The sequence below is a fragment of the Pezoporus wallicus genome, unplaced genomic scaffold, assembly GCF_028554395.1.
Source record: "Pezoporus wallicus isolate ANWC-B61680 ecotype Strahan unplaced genomic scaffold, APGP_CSIRO_Pwel_v1 contig_6598, whole genome shotgun sequence".
NCBI lineage: Eukaryota > Metazoa > Chordata > Aves > Psittaciformes > Psittacidae > Pezoporus > Pezoporus wallicus.
In genome coordinates, this window is record NW_026637213.1 from 1,447,928 (window position 1) to 1,469,897 (window position 21,970).

Sequence of the window (21,970 nt, forward strand, 5' to 3'; positions counted from 1 at the left end):
TACACACATGCCTGTCAGGAGTGATGGAGATCTGGACAGCTGATCATCCCTTGGGGCAGAGATGGACTATGTGAGCTCTTAAGGTCCTTTCAAGTCCTACAGTTATACAGTTTATTTCAAACTGAGTGGTTGGATAAATAAGAGTAAATCATAACTGAGAGTTTCCCTTTATTTCCAATGGGCAAACTTTGTGCAAGCGAAGAGATCAGTAAATCCACTGGACTTGGGAACCAAGTCTTTAAAGGAGGAGGTATAGGGAATACATTAAAGTGGGTAATGCAAAATTCTTTGGAATTCGCATCCCAGGAAAAGGGAGCAAATCTGGAGGAGACCAATTTCTTTTAAAAGTTTAACTTGAGAACATCTCAGCCACAAGCAGGCAGCCTAGAAGGAACAGAGGAGGGCAGGAGCAGCACGCTGCCTCAGTATTAGCAAACTTCTGAATGCTGCCATCCCTAAATGTGAAGACCAAAGAAGCCATTTGTGGTGGCAGTGCAAAGCAGATATGAGGTGAGAGAAGACAAGATGAGTTAGGATGCTGCAGAGGAGTTGTGGGAGTTTTCAGGGACAAACAGAAGTCTTCCTCCCTCCCTCTACCACTCAATACCCTTGCAACCACTGTCATCTCACAGTGCAGATCTGCCTTGGTTTCTGCACACCTCCAAGGGAGCTACAGAAGTGCTCTGTTTCTACTCTGAATCCAAAGCAGCTGCCCAACTGTGCCCCTTAGGCTACTGCTTGTGATGGCATGTGTGAAAGCAGGATTGGTGCCTTTAGGAGAGGAAGCAAAGAATCAGGACTGGAGGGGGATGTGAGAGAAAGGACTAACTTCTCTGACTGCCATTCTGGAGGGTAGGAGCAGCAGTTCCTGTTGCTCAGAGGGCATATTCCTGCAGCAGTAGCAGCCTCCCTGGCCCTGCCAGTGTTGGCAATTGCAGCAAGGCTAACTCAGCAGCACTTGTCATAGGCCAAGAAAGCCTATAGGTCTGTGGCCCTTTTATTACCCCCCAGCAGTCTGCTGCACTTGATAACTGCCTAGTCCACCTGCACATCAAGGCAGCCTTGGAAAAGGGATTAAGCAACAAAGAAAGGTATGTCTCGGGAGGTCAGGAAGTGCAGGGATAAAGTGAGAATTGCCAGAAGTCAAACTGAGTTAGTCCCTGTGAAGGAAATGAAACAACAGAAGGAGCCTTAACACTATAAATGGAAAAAAAAAAAGAAGTGGAGCCTCTGTATGTAGTGAGAGAAATTTGCACAGCTTTAAAATGGGGGGATACTTTGCCCCTAAGAACAGAAATGCAGAGTGTGGAGGCGAAGTCAGGTGGACTAATGGGAATAAGTGTACTGAAAGTGCAATGATTGCATGCAAGATGGAAGCAATTCAGAGAGCTTACTGTGCTCAAAGTGGGGAGGTCAGGAAATCGCCCTCTCCAGCATGCTAAAAGAAGGGGCTCACGAAATCGCAGGTCTGGTAGATGTGTTTTTTAATAAATCTGCCCAATACTGGCGGTTTCTTTGCCAGAATTATAGCAAATGTGGTACCCATATTTAAGAAAGGGAGGAAGAGCAATCTAGGCAGCTGTGGGCTTGTTATTTTGGCCTCAAGGGCAGAGATGGATTCAGAGCAAATTATGTTGGGAAGAATAATTGAAGACATGGAATAGAAAATGGAATATAGTGCAATATGCCATTATCAAAAAGAGATTGTGCCAGACTAACTCAATATCTGTCTTTGATAAGGTAACTGATGTTCTAGACACGGGAAAAGATCTTCTCTATCTCTACTTCATTAAAATTTGGTTTGTTGCCACCTGGGAAATTAATAGTTAAATGAGAGAAGATGAAGATTAGTTCAAGAATTGTGAGCTGAGTAAGGAACTGGTGAAAGAGAGGAAGGAGGCAGCTGGAAGGAGGTTGCTAGGTAAGTTCTTAAGCCTTGGTCTTGGGATCAGTGTTTTCAATGATGATTTTCGGCCTCAAATTGGGTGTGGGTTAACAGGAAGCATCAGCAATGCCTAGAATCACCAGAACATCACACAAGGTTTGTGGAGACTGGGCTAATGTGGCAGCATGAAATGCAAGGGCACGGATTTGGGCACTGAGTGGGAGTTTCACCTGCATACTGAAAGCTTATCAGTTTGAAACAAGAAAAAGGAAGACAGATTTGCTTGTAGCAGTCACTCACAGTACAATCATGAGCTCGCAACTTGAAATGGCCCTGCAAGAGGTAAATGAGATCTTAGGCTGTTGTGCCAAGGGAGGGGCACACGGTAGACACAGGGGAGTATGGTGTTTGCACAAAGGAGGTATAGTCATCATCTGGAACAGTCAGTGTCAGTCTTGTCAACCATTTTCAAGAGAGAAGTGTTAAAACTGGAGCAAGCGCCAACATGGAAAACCTGTATGATCAGGGGAATGGCAAGCCTGTCATGTCAGAGGAAATGAGCCTGCACTGTTCTGTTTAGTCAAAGGGAGACTGGGGGGGGGACATAATTATTCTCTGTAAACACATAATTGGGTCAAACATGAGGGAGTGAGAAAAGCTACTTTAATTGAAGCTCACTGTTCTCACAAAAGTATTCAGCTAAAATTGCACTGGGAATTAGATGGATTCTGTCTCTCAGAGGAGAGTTGTCAGAGAATAATAGCTTTTCAAGGGTTACAGTAGGGGCAGACAATGTAAGGTGCTATGAGAACATAGGGTTGAGGGGTAAGACCATATGACATGGTGAAACCAAGAGACAGAGTTCAGTGCCTGAAGATTTCACTTTCTGCTATCATATCCTGTATAGGCTGGTGAACAATTTCAGGGCAGTTGTAAGTAATGCCTGAATCCCAAGGAGCTGTATCACTGCCAGTAATTTCTAGCAGCATATATAAAGTGTTGTATCTATGTATCCTCAGGCTGTGACACTCTCCCCTTGCTTGCGTGTACAGTATGGATTTGTAGGGGCAGCGGGGTGGATGGTGGTTTGAAACAGTGCTAGCAAGGTGGGCACAACAAGCAGACACCACAGAAAAACTCAGAGACCCTCCTTATGCTCCTGGGAAAGAGTTGTTTCCCTTGCTCACAGGATCTGTGGTCACTAACAAGTAGCCATGGAATCTATTCCTCATCACAGCCAGGAAAGGAATTGCTTTCTAATGGCATTGGAGGGCAAGATGAGGTTGCAGCCCTCCCAGCTGGTCCAGTAAACTCCCCTATAACCTGTGCTGGATTCTTGGGATGCTGTGCTTGACACATTGCACACCCATGCTGATACAACAGGCTGCATATTGACCAGGGTGGCGTAAGCAAGCTGGATTTCTAAAAGGGACAAAGAACAGATTTATTCTTCCTTCTCTCCTGAAATCAGGCTCTGCTTGTGAGTGAACTAGTTATGGTGATAACATGTTGATGGGAAGAGATCCACCACCCCTTGTGGGAATAGCAGGGAAAATATCCACCTCGTTGTGTTGTGTACCCAAAGGGAAATCCCACCTCAGAAAACCTGCCACTACTAATAGTGACTGATGGCTCTCCTGTACTGGTTGGTGGCTCTCTGCTGCAACTAGTGTAAACATCACAGGTGCCATCAACATCACAGTTGCTCCTTCTATCCTTCCTCCTGCAGGGATTTGCTCCTGTCATCCCCTTGTTCTAAGCTGGTGAAGAGAGTATCACAGCCTCTCTTAGTCAAAAGAGGAGGGGGTGGAGGCCCATCTGGGCCCTTGGTTTGATTTCATATTTATGAAACAGCTTAAATGTCAGCTTGAGTGAAGAACGACACCTTCCCAAGCTTCTCATATTAATGCCTGTGGCTGCCACTGGTTTCTTTAGGAAGGCAGCTTGTGGTTTTTCCTCTCGCTCTACCCCAAAGGCTGCAGGGGAAGATGAATTATACTGATAGATGAGACTGCAACTGCCGATAAACTGCTTTGCTGATAGGAGAGGGAGGTGGGGAAGGGGTGACATGTACTGAAGAAGGAGGGAGAGAATAAGAGAGGGAGAGAGAAAGTGATGAAAGAGATGGGGAGGGTGGCCTATATTGCAGAGAATTGGGAAAGTGGTCTAAACTAGAAGGCAGAGAGAGATGGGGAGGGAGGACGGTTGGGTGTGAGGAGAAAAATAAGAGATAAACTGGCACATGCTAAGGCGAGGGAGATGTGGTGGGGAAAAAACACAAGTTACATCAAAAAAGACTGCGGAAGCATTAATTATACATGACAATGTATATATGCAAAAAAGAATAAATAAAAATACACCCACCATCAGCAGAGGGACCTCCTCTTGGGTCTGTGCTAAGCACTGCGCTGGGTTGCTGGGGGCTGTAGACCATTGGAGAGCCTTCTTCTGCAGGAGCATTTGCATGACATACTGATGAATCCTGAAGAGATGCCCAAGGCAGAGCTGAGCCAGGCAGCTCTGTATCAAACAGCTTAAATGTCAGCTTGAGTGATGACAAGCCACCTGGGTACCATGCTGCAAGCAGGGTTACCTAGCCAGGGCCAGCCTCCCAAAAGTGCCTCTCTGATACACGTACCTGAGCTTGCTTGGATATAACTCATACTTTCATGGTGCAGGTGTGATGGGGGTGGCTTGTTCTCTTTTCCATCTGCCTAAAGCAGCTGGAACAGAAGATGTCCTCACCATGACCATGTTAGGAGGTTTCTGGCTGAAGCAGGCTGGACAAGCAGGTTATATGGACCATGTTGGAGGCTGAACACTTCCAGAAAGTGAAGAATTAGAAAAGCTCCTTGAGTTCCTTGGAAGAAGAAGATTACCTGTTATTCTTTCTGGGAGGAGTATATAGAGGTTTCTTTTAATGATGAACCCAGAACCTGTTGTGTTGAGTCTCAACACTGGGGATACTAGAGCAGAGAAACATTGGGAAAGCAGAGAAAGGCAGATACCCTGTCTCTTGCACAGATATGAGGGGCCAGGAAGTGAAAGAGATTATTTTTGACCCTTCTGGATTAGTTCTTGTGGGACATAATTTTACCTCGACAGAACAAAGCAAGGTGAGGACTCCCTGCGAGTACGCTGGGGTAAGGACAGACTCTACTGCATTTGTATCCCAGGGGAGGAACAAACCTGCCTTTTTCACCTGGAGTTACTGACAGCAGTCTCCAGAGTCACCTGTGGAGTCTGGATCTCTCGTCACTAACGTCTGCTCCCTTTTCTCCTGTTGAAGGCTTTCAGTGAGTTTGTTGTTTGCTTTTAACTTTAACTGAGAGATGTCTCTGAAGTCTTATTCTGCCTGGGTTCATGATGCTCAGTACCTCTATCAGCTGTTACAGTGTTTTGAGCATTATTCTTGGCAATAGCATATCACTCACTTTTCAGCATCTCACTCAGTTCTTGTCACTTTTTTCTCCCCGATTGAGATAGTAAAAAAGTCTGCTTCCATTTCATCTTTATCCCCCATGGTCAGCTCTGTTTACAGACTCACTCCATGCTTTTTTTCTTTGGAAAAGCTTATTTTTTGTGTGGTCTAAAGCCCTTGTGCTGCTGGGGATCAGAGTCCCTCTGTGTTGACTCTTTTGTGACATTCCTCAGCTCTGTTTCATTTCCCTGTTTAATCATTCTCCTTCTTGCCCTGGGTTGTGCTAGGTTGGTTCTTGACATCACATTTATATACCATCTGCTGACTAATAACATGCAAGGGCTTGGTTTTCACTAATAACAAGCCAGTCTAGTTTAAGACTATTTAGAGATACTGAACCTTGCTTCCCAGACATGGGCATGAAAGCTGGAGCTGAATGTTCCTCTTGTCATGTCCGTTCTTGCCACCCAGGCTCTACAGCACCCACTTTTTAACAGCATAAGGGACTGAGATTATTTTTCTGCTGCTAAACTCAACCAGATCTGTTTCTTCCCTCCCTGCTTGAAATACCTTATCCTAATACAGGAGAGGATCTTATACCTCTATAGCGCTCAGTCCAGCTCAGGAAAGCCTGCCTTGGAAGAGGATTGTCCTTGTCTCTATTGAGTGGTCTTAAGTAGACTTGCAGTGAAAAAGCTTATTTCTGTACAAGGGAATCAGATATGTCTCAGAAAAGTTCTCTGATATTGAGGCTGCTTGGCTTCCAGTGCCCTGCTTCCATGTAACAAAGCTTTCCTTCCCTCCAGACCAAGGCAGCTGTGTGCAAGCTGCCTACAGAAAAGAATCACCAGCCCATGCTTAATCACAGGCTGTGCCCAGGAGTCCTCTGGGATGCTTCTGGCTAGCCTCAGCCAAATCCATGCCAGGGGCTGCACCAGCAATTTGGCAATGTGGACAGTTACTGGGAACACTCCTCGTGCCCTGTTAAGCCACTAGCCAGAAAGAAGAGGATCCATTTGCTTTGCAGTAACCCAGAACCCTGGGGCTTATACCAGTTTACACCTCAGTCCTGGCACCAAAACGTTATACCTGCTCAGCACTAAGATTTCAAATACATCCCAGACAAGGATGGGTAGGCAGTTTCCAGGAGCTATGTCTTGCCTCCTTGTTTGTCCTGCTGTACCGGTGACCCCAGCAGCTTTCTTGGGAAAGCAGTCAGTTGAGACAATGCAAATTAGACAAAGGGGTTGGAAAAGGAGCCTCAAAGTGGAGAATCGCATCTGATTTTATTTCCTCAAAAAAAGCCTGTCGTGCAGCTGCAGGGAACAGTGAGATCCTCCATTTGGAGATAGCACCATGTTGACTACTAGCAGGTTGCAGGATGCTGGAAGTGCTCAGTATGTGAAGGGCAGTGTAATCCTGTGACTGGGTAGCCGGCAGCAAGGCTGCGTGTGGTCCAGGTCCAAATGTAGCTCTGAGGCACCAGCCTTCTTCCATGGATGGTGGCCAGGGGGTGACAGGAGGCTTTGGCTCCAGTTCTCCTTTCTCCCTTAGCCTCCTCCTCCTCCATATCCCTGCTGCAGATCTGCAATTACTCACTGTTCCTGCACAGCATGTGCCCGGCTCCCCATGGGACCAGGCAGTGAGAGGAGCTGAGCGCTGGAAGGAACAGAAGAGCCAGGGCTGCAGCCAGGGAGCAAGCAAGGAGCTAATTCCAGGGATGAGCGCTCCTGGGCCCCCTGCTTTCCCAGCAAATCCTCTCTAGTAGCATCCTCTGTGAGCAGCCAGGGAAGCAGGCAGGCTCCTGCTGTCTCCAGGTGGAGCTTTTACTCCAGCTCCCACAAGGCGCTGGCTGAGCTCCGGGAAGGACACAGCAAAGCTCAATGTGAAATTAGCTCTGCGCTTAAGCACACATGAGCCCTAAACAAACCCCAGCCTAATGCTCAATCCCCATCGCTCAAATCCTAATTAAACATCTACCAGTAATTCTTCTGTTAACCCTCCCTAGTCAGGGCTGAGTCAGGATCTTCTGAACTGAGCCTTTGGGCTCTTTACACTCCTGCTCTGGATCCCCTACCTACAGTATTTAATTAAAGTGACCCAGTTTATGGCTGGGAAGGCAACAAAGAGCAACCCTCTGCTGCTTCCCACATCGGGCCTTCTAATAACATTTGACAGCAGTGCCAATATTGCTCTGCACTTTGGGGAGGTGGGGAGAGCCTCTGGAAGAGGACCTTTTCCCTTCGTTTTATGCATATTTCTCTTGTTTTAACGAAAGAATATGGGGATCTATGGTTTCTTAGACTAGGGAAAAGCTTAAACATAAACTGATGAGGAAGAGTAAGCCAGTGCCTGCTGTCTGAAATTGGTTTACAGGTGGGAAGGCCCCCAGGGTATCAGCTGCCTCCTGTTTCCCCTGGGTGAGCGAAGGAACACAGGTGCCTTCTGATAAGAAACAGGTCAGGTATTTTTGCCACAATAGCCTTCTGTCATAAATGAGCTTTCATGTGATGCCTTGAAATTAGGATGTCATCACTGATGTTTTTATTCTGTTGTTTGGGGAAGGGAAATAGATTAAAGTTCAAATGAAAGAGAACAAAGATGGAAGAAAGAGGTTAGACAATGTTTAAGCAGCACATGATTGTTGCCCTTCTCTAAAATGACTCGTGGAGAAATAAACCTTTCTGAAGAAAAATAAAGGCTCAAAATGAAATACAATTTCGTTATAACTAGTGCACTTCTTGACCCAGAATGTTATATCTGCATTTTTCTGCTCTACTTCAAACCAAATTAACCAGGTTACGTTTTTACCTAACTCCAGGCAACCTCTTTTTGTTGGACCTTCCTTTGTGGTGTTCATTCCTCCTCTTTTTTCTGCCGCACTTGTCTTTGGAACTGTTTGGTTTAGAAAGCTATTCCCCTGCTGTAGAGAGCAGATCATGTGTAAAAACGTGTTTGTTAGGGCATTTGCACCAGCTAGGGGTGACATATAAATTAACCAGGACGTTAAACTAAAGCCTGGCTGGGTTAGCCCTTTGCAGGTGCGGGGAAGGGAAGAATGTATTCATGTTGGGAAAGTGGCAAAGAAACAGCCTGTTATTTTGTGACCTACAGGAAGGCCTCAGTAACACAAGTCTCTGTTGGGGAGATTCAGCAGTCTTTTGGGATTTCTGTCATCCCTGGCTATAGGTCTAGCTAGGATCTAGCTTTGCAAGCCACTCTTCATGTTTGCTGTGTTGTGAGTATCTCTTCTTGCAGCTGTGCACTGCATCCTTGCACACAGGGATGGGGCTGCAGGGGTGTGTAAGTTCATATGGCTTGCTCTAGTAGTAATATCTTCATGTGCAGCAGTCATTGCAGTGAGAATAAAGTTATTTTTTATTTTAAATGGTTAATATTCATCAAATGTTTATGAAAATACTTAACCCATAATGATGACAAACACAGTGCCTAATAAAGATGGAAGTGAAGATTCTCTTTGTGAATATGTAATCAGAAGAGTAAAGAAAATTACATTAAGAAGACTTCATTATGCCATTAAAAGTGTGAAATGACTTTTTCTTCTCCATTTTAATTTTAGCATATTTCTTTTTTTTTCTTTTTAAATATCTCTGACACTTTCATGAGATGTGTACATAAAGAGGCATTGGCTGCTGTAACAAGAAGAACTGAGTGGCAGCATCCATCATTCTCATCCAAATTTTCCTTTCTTTTATCATTAAGAAAAATCAACTCCATTTCTACCAATTATTGTTATTTTTTCTCCTTTATTTTCCTTAGGGAGAGAGAGATCCTTATTACTGCTCCAAATGCAACACGTTGTTTCAAAACCCTCTGTAGAGCTATAGGCCCAAAGTAGTTTCCCCCAGAGCAGGGGCTTACTGATATGCAAGTACATGCGCACCTGATTTTGTCTGACACCCTGAAGCTTGTAAGTGGTAACTCTGGAACTAATAGGGTGAAACTCTCCTCTCTGAAATAAGAAAAGTAAGGGCCTTTGATAAACTCCTTCAGGGCTGTGTACTGAGACATGCAGTCAAAATCAGGTCAGACTGGAGGTGGTATGTGTTTCACCACCTACAAAGCTTCCCAAAACTTCACAGTACCGGACCAGTCCTAAATGATGTGCAAGCTCCCACCTTGCTTATGCCCATCTTGCTGAATTGCACTATGATGGTAAATCTCAACAGTTTGAAGAAAGAAAAATGGTTACCTAGATAGGGGCTGTGGCAAACCTTTCTGGGGAGAGAAAAGGATTCATGAGAAAGCACAAAGTTAGATACATCCAAAAGGTCTGGAAGTCTCCCCAGCTTGTAATGCCTATGTGGTCCAGCAATGCCTTGTGTCCCTGCCTATGGCAGGGGGTTGGAACTAGATGGTCTTTAAGGTCCCCTCCAACCCAAACTATTCTATGGTTCTATGCCTAGGCTCGCTCATCCACTGGGGAGAAGATGCTGTGCTTCCCAGGGGATGCTCAGGAAGCAATTATTTATGGCTTTCTTTTAAGAAATAAGGAAAAGAAAAAAAAGGAAGTATTTTAGTTGCATGTTACTTGCAGTGTTAATTTAAACAATTAATACTCAGTTTTGGCAAGAAAATCTATCGACTCTGTATTTAACATGCACCTTTGTTGCAACAGTGCTTCAAACCAAAATTCTTTTCTATTTAGGCTCTTCTGTTGTGCTCATCTCCATGGCAGTCAAGTATCATACGCCTCTGCTGCATCACCCAAGAGGTCTGTGGAGTATGCATGTCTGCTCTTACCAGGACTTCTTCTGAGGTAAGTCAATGCAGGAGCTCCTTGGATAAACAGCTTATGAAGAAGGCTTGAAGAGTTATGATGGGGAGGAGGGTCCATAAACCAAACCTGTAATGAAGAGACTTCCCAATCAAAATGTGATCAAAGAGGCTGCTGCTTTCTCTCAGCCTACTCCTTTCCATCTGAAACAGCTGACAAATGATTATGTTGTGTTTGCAATTACAGTTCTCTGAAAGTGACAAATTATTGCGATTATTCCTAAATACAGAACTTCTACGTGTATAATTAATACATAGAAGAGAATATCTGATAAGTGGTAGGCCACATTCCAGTTCCATTTACACCATAATAGATGTGGAGTAGTTCCAGCTGTCCCTGTTCATGGAAAGCGGCTGTTAAATTGGGCTTGCACACTTGGAATACCTTGCAGAAGTCTTCCCTGTCAGAGCAGCAGAGAATACAGTACAGCTCATAGGTTTTAGTCCCCACATTTAAAAATCTCAGTTCTAAGGTCTCTCTTTCTGCTGATCTTCTGACAACCTTCTGCAGCAATAAGATGGGACTTGACTCTCATGTGTTGCAGCAATAGCAAGCCCTAACATATTAGCTTCAGGCTCTGAGTGCAGTCTAGCCCTAAAGTCACCTTATTGCAAGGGAAAAGCATGGGTATGGAGCATGTCCCAGATCACCTGTTAATTGTGCCAAGGGACAAGATGCATTGCTTCTGTCACAAGAATCTGCCTTCAGTCCCGTAGTCTGTCAGTGCTGAGGAAAAGTTAGTCCTACATTTCTTCCAGCTGAGTGCTTCCTTAGAGCACTGTGCTCAGAGCTCAAAGCCCGTGATGTAAAGCTGGCACTAACAACAAAAAATACTCTAACCACAGAGCCAGCGTAAGAATAAGAAAAGGAAATTGTACAGTAATATAGTCTCCTGACACAGCTACCCATTAATGCCAGCTTTAAAGGTTAATGCAATTTAACTCGCTCTCGGCTATTACTCTAAAATAACATACCAAAGCCTCCTCTGTAAGCAGATAACAGATAAGGATGCTTTATGATAAACACCCACAATAAAACTGCAGAACTTTACAGTGTTATGCTTGCAGGAGTGGCAGATTTTGCCTTTATTTGTGCATGTGTGTGTATGGAGGAAAGCAGAGAGAGGAGAGGAGGGAGCTGGAAGAAGAAATTTTGGCTCTTAGACTATCAGATAGCTTGATAAATCTGTCTCATGTGTGTTGCTTCTTGCCAATACAATGGAAATGAATTGACATATCACGTGTCTGCTGCAAGTTGAGTTTCTTTCTCCACAAGCAGAAACAGTGGTGCAGGTCTACAAACGACCTAGGAGAGTATGTTAGGGGTTTTATTTATTTGTCTGTCAACAGGGCAAACCCCATCAACTTTACCGAGGAGTGCAAAACGTAGAGCTTTCTCCCTACCCTCTCTCCATCTTTTGCTTGAAAGTTCATTGTTGATGCTTTTCTTCAAAATAATAACAAAAAAAGACTAAGGAAAGTGTGAGGCAACTTAGTGCAGGGCTTACATTGTCTCCTTGTGGAATATACAGAAGATACATAAGCATCCACTGCCTGGGGATTATTGTAACTTCTCATTAATATTCTTCAATCACTCTGAGATCTTCCGTTATATTCTTTCACAGGTTAAAGGACAATATTTGCATGTCTATGGGACAGTGAAATATTTTTATTAAGATATATTAGCCTTAAAATTTTAGGGCTCAAGAAAGACACCGTGGGTTTTGTATGTCAAACACGTGTATGTGTTTGATGCACACACAAGCATGTAAGGAGTGCTACTTCTTCAATTCCTAAGCAAAAAGCACTGCACCCTGGAGAGACAACCTACCAGTAATGCTGCAAAGGACCTGTTCAGGACTCATGGGACAGATCCATGCACCCTGCTTCCTTTGCACTCAGTTTCCCCCTGTCCCCAGCATGACATTGTCAGCCCTGCTTTTGCCACAACGCTGACGTTAGCAAGCAGTGCCAGAGACTTGCCATGAAGCTGAGAGCTCGTGCAAAGCCAGCTCACTGTGATTTTGTACAGATGTGCCTTGCCTCAGCTTTCTGACTTCCCATTATTCCTTTGAATTACCTTCTCTACAAAGCTGATTATGTCTTTATGTTTGCAGGGCAGCCGGGTTTTTTTTCTTCCTCCCTCCAGAATTCTCTGTTGCTCCTCAGGATGCTTTCATTTCTCTGTTCAGCATCTCCCTTTTCTGCTTCACATTTTCTTTGCCTTTTTGCTGGAATATGACATTGCCTTGAAAAGGATTAATGCAATTCTGGGGTGTATCAGGCAAGGGTATTTTCAGAAAGGGAAGTACTTTAGTAGTACGCTGCTATGAAGGACTGAGGAGGCCTCACTGTAGTCAATTTGGGTCACTTCTGGTCAAAAAAGAAGCGATGTAGAGTGAAAAGTTGTGAGAATGTTTAGAGGAAGTGGTAGACATTTGAAAAGCGTATGTGGGAGGCTTAGTTAGGCTATCAAAATAAGGATGAGATGGAATACAGTTTTGCTTCATAAATACACTCTTCGTAAATACCAGGATGGAGAATTGCTTCCGCTGAAAAAAAGCAGTGCTAAAAGATCAGATGAGTATAAATTAGCTTGGAAATCAGAAGGTTTCTAAACTTCAAAGAAATAAAGTTTTGGCCTTCCATACAGGGTAACAAGGGCAAGGAACTTAAATAATTAAAAAGTAGAGCTTGCCGAGTTCATAGAAAGAATTACATTGCATTTATATTTTAATTAATTAACTTCATGCTTCAGAGCTCCCACTGACCACTACTGGGGTAAAGAAGGAAGTCCCTTCATTTCCTAATTCTTTATTCTCTTGGATGTGTAAGTAAGGGTGGGAAGAATGAGGAGTGGGGAGAGGGCAAATTGATCTTCCTTTGAAGCATTAAATTGCCCAAACAAGAAATTGGCCAGGGCTAAAGACAGGATAGTAGCTGGGTTATGCTGGTGCTCCTAGTAGTGCTGCCTGACTGAATTAAAAGCATTGATTGAGTGTGGGATCAGGAAAGAATTTTCTCCTGGACTGAAGAGCAAGAAGTGTTTAGAGAGATTGTTGATGTGGTTTTCCTCTATAGCTATGTGGAGCATAATCCACTCTCTAGAAGTATCTGAGAGTGCCCATCTGTATGCAATTGCATGAGTCTAAGTTTTTCCCAAGGCCCTTCATCCATCCCGCTGTCTTGGTTGGACTTGTTATCATCACTGCAGCATTTTCTCTTTTGCATCAAATGTTGTAAGGTTGGAATTGGAATGGGAATTGAAACAGAGGTTATATATATTTCTCACCTTAATGTTCCATTTTTGCCTGTAGTATTTGGAGGTTGCAACTGATAACATATATGGCTGCCTTCTAGTCTATGTCTGTTCAGTGAGTATTTTCTCTCCTCTTTATTTTTGCCATTACCTTTGGATTATTTGTGTTATTTCCCTCTGTTTTTGTTCTTTCGTTCTTTTTTCCTGCTTTGTGACCTTCTCATCTGATTTCTTCATCCATTCTCTGCAAGTTAACCTTGTCTTGTCCTACTGTTTCTACTGCTCTCTTTCTACCCAGCATCACCTTTGTCTAAAGTTGTCTCAGCTGCAGCAAAAACATAGCTCCTGGAACTTGGTAGGAAGAAAAAAAGACATAATTTTCCTCTTCTTTTTTCCCCATCCCTATGGAATAAGCCTTTTAATGTATGCAAACTGAGTGGAGGCATGTTGCACCACTGCCATGTCATTCCTTTGACCTTCACATCTATCCTGGCAGTTCTGAAATGGGGAAACAAGAAGTAATCTCTGTGTGTGTGTCCTGGATAATGACAAGCATCATATAGGGAAGACACTAGATCTCCAGCTTGATGTTCCTATGCCAAGAAGTTCTGCTGGGCAGCAGCAGGCTGGTATCATATTTATTCATCTCATGCCTGCCAATGTGGTGGAGCTGTGGGTTTAGATATACTAGGCTTCTGCAGATGCCCATGAACTCTGCTTTTCCATGCTAGCCCTTCATTTTGTGGAATAAATCCTTCTTCTGTAGTGCCTTTTCTGGAAGCAGAAGTATCCAAAGGACCTGCTGGCTATCTTGGCACCCCATTGAAAAGACCTTATCTGTAGAACCAGTTCTGAATTATTCCACAAAAAACTTTCTGTCATATTCCATGGGAAGTTCTGAGTTTGTAGACATCAGATGTTTTTCTTGTAATAAATAGGGTTAAATAAAAGTTCTGTTTGGAAAATATTCTCAGGAAAGGAAAGAGCTCTAATGCAGAATATCTCTTAACCAAGTGCTTAAATATGAGAGAGAGACAACTTCAGGTCCCCATTTCTTCCTGCTTCAGGCCAAGGACTCAAACCCTATGTAATTGCATCTCACATAACTTCCCCACTGACAGTGTTATATGTGAGTAGTTAAACGTTTATTCAGAATGACAAAACACATCAGATAGCAAGAAACTAAAGTTGTCATCTAACCACAGACATCTGCTTTAACCACAGGTCTGTTCATATTACATTAGAAACAGAGCTGAGGAAAGAATAAGTGGAACCTATATTATTTCAACAAGAGGGCAAAGGAAAAATGACAAAAAAAGGCACTTTAATTCAAGCAAAGCCAAGGCCTAGCAGTGTAGCAGCCAGGAAAAGGCCATGAAAATGCAGAAAGGCTTTCTGCTGGGAATCCAGGCTACAAGAGATGGTGAGGGTAGATGAGTAAGAGATGCTGAAAAAAAGTAAAGCCTTTGTTCCTTGATGGATGATACTTCCTTTCACCATAGAAATCTGAATTAAAAAAGCAGGGGAAATGTAGACTTCAGCTGCACCTGAAGTAAGTTGTCTCCTATGTGTAGACTTTACACTCCATCCCTTCTTTCTTACCAAATGATAGTTTCAGCTTTGTGAGAGCCTGGCTACTTCAGGAAAGCTTTTTCCAGAGGTTTTCTCTAACTTAAATCAAGCAACCAGAGAAGAAATGCCCTAAGAGATCCCACATTGCATGCAGAAGAAGCCTTGGGGCTACTCAGCTGAAGCAGTTGATTCAGCAGCTGAAAAACTGGAGGCTAATCTCATACCATCCTGCAGGGTGATGGTTCATAAGGGGATTTTTGAGCTGACCCAACTTCACATCTGCAAATGAGTGAGTCAGTGCTCCTACACAATCTGTGCCAACTCTGGCTATGGAGCACTGACTGAGAAACGTCCTCTGGCTCTTTGTATTGCTGAGAGGCAGCATATTCTCAGAGGGACTCCAAACCTAACAAGACAGCCCAATACAATGTCTAGGGAAAAGACAAGTGCAGAAAGTGCACTAAGCTCTGTAGTCAACTAGAGAAGAGGCAAAATCACATCCTTTCTATTCTTCAAAACATTTATGCCTTCAAATGTCAACGTGCCTGCTGAACCTTCAGCTTGCACATCCTTCGGGCTACAGCAACCACCCCCCAGAGACTTTTTAAAGAGTTGAGTGATTTCTTAGGGCTGTTCTGAAGCAAATTGATTTAACTCCTTTGTGCCTGAAACTTAAACTACATTAATTGATGAAACAGCAGAAAAAAACATCAGGTCAACTGAAAATTCTGACATTCTCTGGCTGCCCAATACCAAAAGAGCAAAAACAATGACAAGATATAAATGCCAGGCATATCGTTCATTCCACTATTTTTATGTCCCTTTGTCAGGTCTTTTTTCTTGTGTAGTGTCATGAATGAGAAAAGAAAACACTCTGGAGGAGCCAGGGCACAGAGAATCACAGGAAGGTAGGCATAACTGGCAGATGAGGGTCAGGACAGACAGCTTTTTAGAGCTCTTCTTTTAATCTTTTTGAAAGCCCCTGGCTTGCTTTGAATTTACTCTTTGTGACAATTTCATATTTGTTCTGTGGTGCTTTCTCCGTCCTCTAAATCCTGTTGGTGACAGGACACCACGTATTGCATTTCCACTGCAAATCAGGAGCTTAATGCCCTGGTGAATGAACTTGGGAATTGTTCTCTTTATAAAACTTTTCTTCTCTTGCATGGCCTCAGGTGAATTCCATTTTTATTGTTTTAAGTCCTAGAAATTGACTGCTTACAGACTTGTAGCTTCCAACCACCAAAGTCCCGTGTGGCTCTTCTTAATTGTCCATATAAATTGCTTTCTATTTTGGACACCATGATCTCAACAGCATCTGCTTCTCCCTTCTGGGCACCACCAACTGTGCATGAAATTCCCCCCAAAGAGGCCAGGTAAGAACTCTTTCCCATTGTGAGAAAACAAAGAAATAAGGAACTTACACAAAGGACGAGCTGACTTCCCAGCACACTATGCAGGTAAAAATGCAATAGGGGCTGGTATTAAGCCAAGAGAAAGAAGATACCAAACAGAAGCAACCCATTTGTTCATAGTCACTTTCCAGACAGAATGAGGACCATTGTGCTCAACAGATTTCTTCACCAGGAGCTGTTTTGGTACACTGCCTAGCAGCAGCAACTCTGTACAAGGTATCAGCAGGGAATGAATGGCTGTACAGGCTGAAACTGTGAGACAAGTCCAAAGGATGGCTGGGGGACTTACTTCTTCTACAACTCCTTTTAGCGTCTTCCACTCCAGAATCCAGAAGCACATTTGCAATTGACATTAACCAGTCTAGAGTCTGCTGCCTGGGGCAGTTGGGTATCATTCACTTTGTTTTACTAATGAAGAAAATGAAACAGAGAGAGGAAGGTTAAGTGATAGCTTTGGTATCTTATAGCAAGTCACAGAAAAAGCCAAGAACACTGATGATATGTCCTGACTTTCTAAATTAAGTACAAGACCACCTTTCCTAGTGGAAAGTCTGCCAGGGAGTCTTGAATAGACAATGCTTCTTTTAAAGTAATTGAAAACAACCTTGTGAGCACACTCGCCACCATCAGGCACTCAGATGCACCATAGGATTAGGTCTGCACTGGAAAAGGCCAAACTTATAAGTGGTATTACATGAACCAGAGACTTCTCCAAGCAGGAGTAAAGACAGAACAATTCAGATTAGCAAACACAGAGTGAAAAACATGTCTTGTTCTTTTCTTCAACATAGACATCTCTTTAAGAAAGTGCCTCTCCCAGACCCCTTTCTGGAGACTGATGGGTATCTCAGATGCCCTATTCCAGTATTTTATCTCTTCCAGTCCTATTCTGTCTGCCAGCTTGACCTTGTTTTAGGAGATATGGCAAAATCATTGCCCCACTGATATGGCTGCAGGCATGAAAATGAAGTGGAGAGAACTGCCAGACACAATGCCAATCTTATTATTATGAGTCAAAGCTCCATTTTCCGCTAGGCATATAATTGTGCTTTAGACTAGACGGGTATAAAATGAAGATTGGCTACAGCATAAATGTTCATTAGATTGAAAGTAAAACAAAGCTAAATTATCAGAGCCAGGGAGGGAAAGTGTTTTCCTATGCGCTGTGTTGGCAGTGCCATCTCAGTGCCTCTGCATTATGCTGTTCCTACATCTTAGTTTGGAAGGAAAGGGCAAAAAATAGATGTGACGTGGAGGGAAGAGGTATTTGAAGTTGTTGGTTTTATTTTCATTTGACACAGTGTTCTCTCCTTGCACCCTTCCTTGGTATTGGTTTAAGCTCTTAATATTAGAGGAATTGCTGAGGTGGGGAGAGGTGGACCACAAGTGCCAGAAGAGAGGAAATTGGGTGATTTGCTGAGAATAAGGGAGAGAAGTTGTGCTTGCTGTTTTTCTTTAAGAGCCTTTCAATGCCACTTTTTTTCCAGTTTAGCTTGATTTTAGCCAAGGAGGTCCTCTTAGATTCCCTTGCTGTTCCTAGTTATGACATGGACAGGTTTTCTCTCTTTATTTCTGGCCAAGTAGTCTTCTTCTTACAATTACCTAACTTACTTTAACTCTCAACAAGCAGCACAGATACTCCCATTCTTTACTTTTGAGTCTTTCTAGTTTTCCCACGGCACAAGGTGCAGTGTTTCACATCACTTTACAGCACTATGTTTGCTGTTCAGTGTGCTGAGAACCTTCTTCCTGTTCCCTTTGCCCTCTCCATCACCCTTTCTATTGTCTGGTTTGGTTCAGTCCAGCAGCTGACAACAGGCCACACTTGGAAAAAAAGCTTGTTGCCTTCCTTTGACTCCCTTACAGCTTGAAGGTCCAAAACCTGGGTACTGCATGATGGGCTAAGGCTCTTTGGGAGGCTGTGTTTTTGAAAGCATCATGTGCTATGGCTCTTGTGCTTAGCCAGGCATTCAACTAAACATTATTTTTGGGGTTGGAAAGGGATTATACTTTCTTTCTTTCTTGTTTTTCACTGGATAATGTGAGTAAGAGGAGCTTTTATGAAGGGTTGGATGTGGTGAGTCATTTCAACTTCTATGTCTGTAGGTATTATTTTATGGCATCTAGTTACTTTTGTTATAGGTATTATGATGTAATAAATAAATAAGATATTATGACTTAGTGGCTGCAATGCTGATTCTTTTAACAGGCTTATTCTCCCTCTGTTACCTATATTTGTTTAAAGTGACTTCATTTAACATTTATGTAGGCTTTGGTGCAGAGAAAATGTGTTACAACAGGAGTTTGTCCTAAGGGATCCTTACGATAGTAACAGCCACATCATCTACCGAGGCAGATATTGCTAAACACTGATATGAAAAGGCATCATCTAGGTGATTTAAAATCATTTTTTACACACTTGTTTTGCAACAAAACACTGTGAAAGTTAATCTGATCTTATCCCGTTGCCTTTCTGTTGAAGGCAAAGAGGTACAGGCATTACCTGGGCATCGGATGGAAGATGAATGCTATCACATTGCTCTGATACAGCTCCAGTAGGAGAGATTGTGTTGCTTCAATCATGGTACATGCAGAAAATTTACTTTCTTTGCTCATCTGACTTCTCTGCTCTGCTCCATCAGTGGCTTCCAGCCTGAACATGGGCTTAATCGTCTTCCACTCAGGTCAGGGAAATACTCAGTGCCAGAGTCTGGGTAGGGGGGAGAGTAAAAAGAAAATTGGGAAATCTTTTCTAGTCTGCCTTATGTTTATTTCTCATTATGTGGCTTTGGGGTTCATCTCATTATTTCTTTGTACTGTGCTTTTCCCATCTGATAAGTAGGGTCAATGCTAATAATAACCTCCTGCATCCTGTGTAATGATAAGAACCTGCAACATGTCCATATAACAACTGGAATTCTTATTACTACAAAATATTTATTTTCTGATAGATGTTCCTCTTAATGGAACCCTCCCTTAGACTGCTGTAGCTATCTTCCCTTGGGATCAAAGGGAAATTCCCAAAGAGCAGAGCATGTATATTCAGCTCGAGTTTGGGTTTCAACATGCTGTCATGTTCCGGTGGTATTAATTTGAAGCAGGAAAAGTCACTTGTTCCTGAAAGAGTGAAATCAGTCTCTATGTTCACTCTGTTCAGGGGTCGTGCTCCATATTCCATACTGGAATAAAGGGTACTTTGGAATATCAAGAAAAATTCAGAACAAACATAGTCTATGGGACAGTAACAGAAATCATTAGGAATACATGAAAGTTAGAGTCAGAAATAGCCTAGAGAAAAAGACCAGTTATAGGAGACAGTTGTAGGAGAACTGGGTTTGTTTAACTTAAAAAGGGAAAACTGAGAGATAACAAGCCTTCAAGCACATAAAATGTGGAAAAGACAAAGAGAGGAAGCTATTCACCATGGCCATGATAGATAGGACAAAGAAGTAATGGGATTAAATTGCAGTAAGAAAGGTAAGACAAAGATAGCTTTAGGAGGTGGTGAAGTCTGCCTTTAAGGTCACATTAGAAGTCTTCAAGAACGCATTACATAAGTAAGTTTTGTGAATGACATAGGTGTATGTGAACCTGAACTGAAGTCAGGAAGATGGACTAGGTGACCTGTCATGGTCCCTTCCAACCCTCTGAATAAGACCAAGGAATTCAATACCTTGCATGCAAATAAGGTGTGATGGCCTATCAACAAGGCAAAAATCGCATCAGACAGACTGAAACAGGTCTTTTATTGGCCTGATTTTAGATCTAAGAAAGACAATATATCTTGAAATTTCTGCTTGCAACTTGAAAAAAAAAAAAAGACCTCTGTCTTTCTCCCCATTTCCCATATTTTTCTCTATTTGCCAAATAAAAGATGGTACCTTTCCCTACAAGTTTTGCCTCGCGTAGCCATCCCTTGGTAAGAATTAAGGATATCTAGGAAAAGCTTTGACATTTCTGCAGTGTCTGTTCTCCAGAAGGATTGTAGGAATTATTTTTGGATGTTATTTTAAACAACCACTGGTCAAAATGTTCTTTTTAGAATATTCAAAAACCAAAGCATTAATCACACCGGAATTCTTGGAAAGTGTCTTTGAAAAATGCCTATGCTGAAAGACAGAATTTATAAGAAAAAATCAGGTATCTATCAGTGGCTATCTTTTTTATGCAGCATTATCCAGGCTTTAAGGATTTGCTTAACTGTGTCATTCCTGTTTGGGGACATCACTTTTCTCTATGCTGAAAGAGGACCTCACTTGTCATTTTTATTTGAGGCCATTCTGTCAGGATATATTCCAGTCCTGCCATGCAAAGATCCATCTCTCTTAGAGTTTCTCAATGCCCAGCATTGTTGTGAACAACTTTTCCTACCTACAGAACATACATCTTTTGTCTCTCCAGAAAGACGTTTCATAATGCAGGAGTAGAAAGAGAGAATAAGCTGTCACTGGAAGGAGTCAGAGATGGTTTATTGGTTTCTACCAGTTTTCAAGACTGGAAGGTTATCAGATTGGTCTAAGTTGCATCTACCATAGTTCCATGCCTCCAAAATGACTCTTGCCCTTATGAAGCAATCTGATATGCTTGGAAGCCTGGTATTGTGGCCAGAAAAGCTTGGACCAGAGAGATAAGACTGGGACAAATGGGCAATTCACACTTCTCAGAGATACAGATTCCTTCAAGCAAAAGTGTATCTTATCCCCCTCACCATCAGAACCTCTTTAAATCTTAAGAATGGGACAAGACATACTAAAAAGCCAGAGAAAAATACCTTTTGTATGTTATACTTAAAGTGGCTTTGGGCCTGAGCAAGCCATATGTGTTGTGGGAAGGGGCTGTTTGTGAAGTTGGTGTTGTCTATAGACTTCCCTATGAAATCATAAGACATTGGCTTAACAAGTTATGTTTATTAACTGAATCATGGTGACTTATGATGTACTCTCTACAACAAATGCCAGGTAAAGAACAAGTCTCTGTCAAAAGTATCCTGAGCTAATGTTTTCCTTGCACCGGTAAGCTACCAGTCAAGAAGAGATACTGTGGAAGCAGAGATGTGCATCTAAGCACTTACACAAGTATCAGCCTAATATCTAAGTATCTGTTCTATGCTGGTCTTCTGCTTCCATCTTCACTGCAGGATTTAGGCACTTTCCACTAAAGCATGCACTGGCATTATTAAAGCATGGCTTATTCCTGTGCATGGAACTGTGCATTTAGTAGTATTCCAGCTGATTTTAGGACTTTAAGATTCTTTAACATAAATATATTTTTCACTTGGCTTTTTTTCCTCCTTTTTTAGTATGTACAGGCAGCAAATTCACATTTATGCTAAAGATTAGCACTGCTAAAAAGATAAACCTGGTACCAGGAGTGAAAAGTCGCAAGGCTTAAGGTAGTCTGTCAAAGAATCACCCCTAGAAATCACAGTATCAATACTTGCCACCACATCAACACTTGGCACCAAGAAAAATCCATCTCTCAACCAGTGAAATATTCCTTTAACAACAGACTCTCACTATGGCAAAGAGCAGCATCTGCAACTGAGAGCTTTCTGCAGTGTTTTGAATATCTTGGGCCCAAGGCTATGAGGGTAAAGAAAAAGACCATGAAATTCGCTGTGA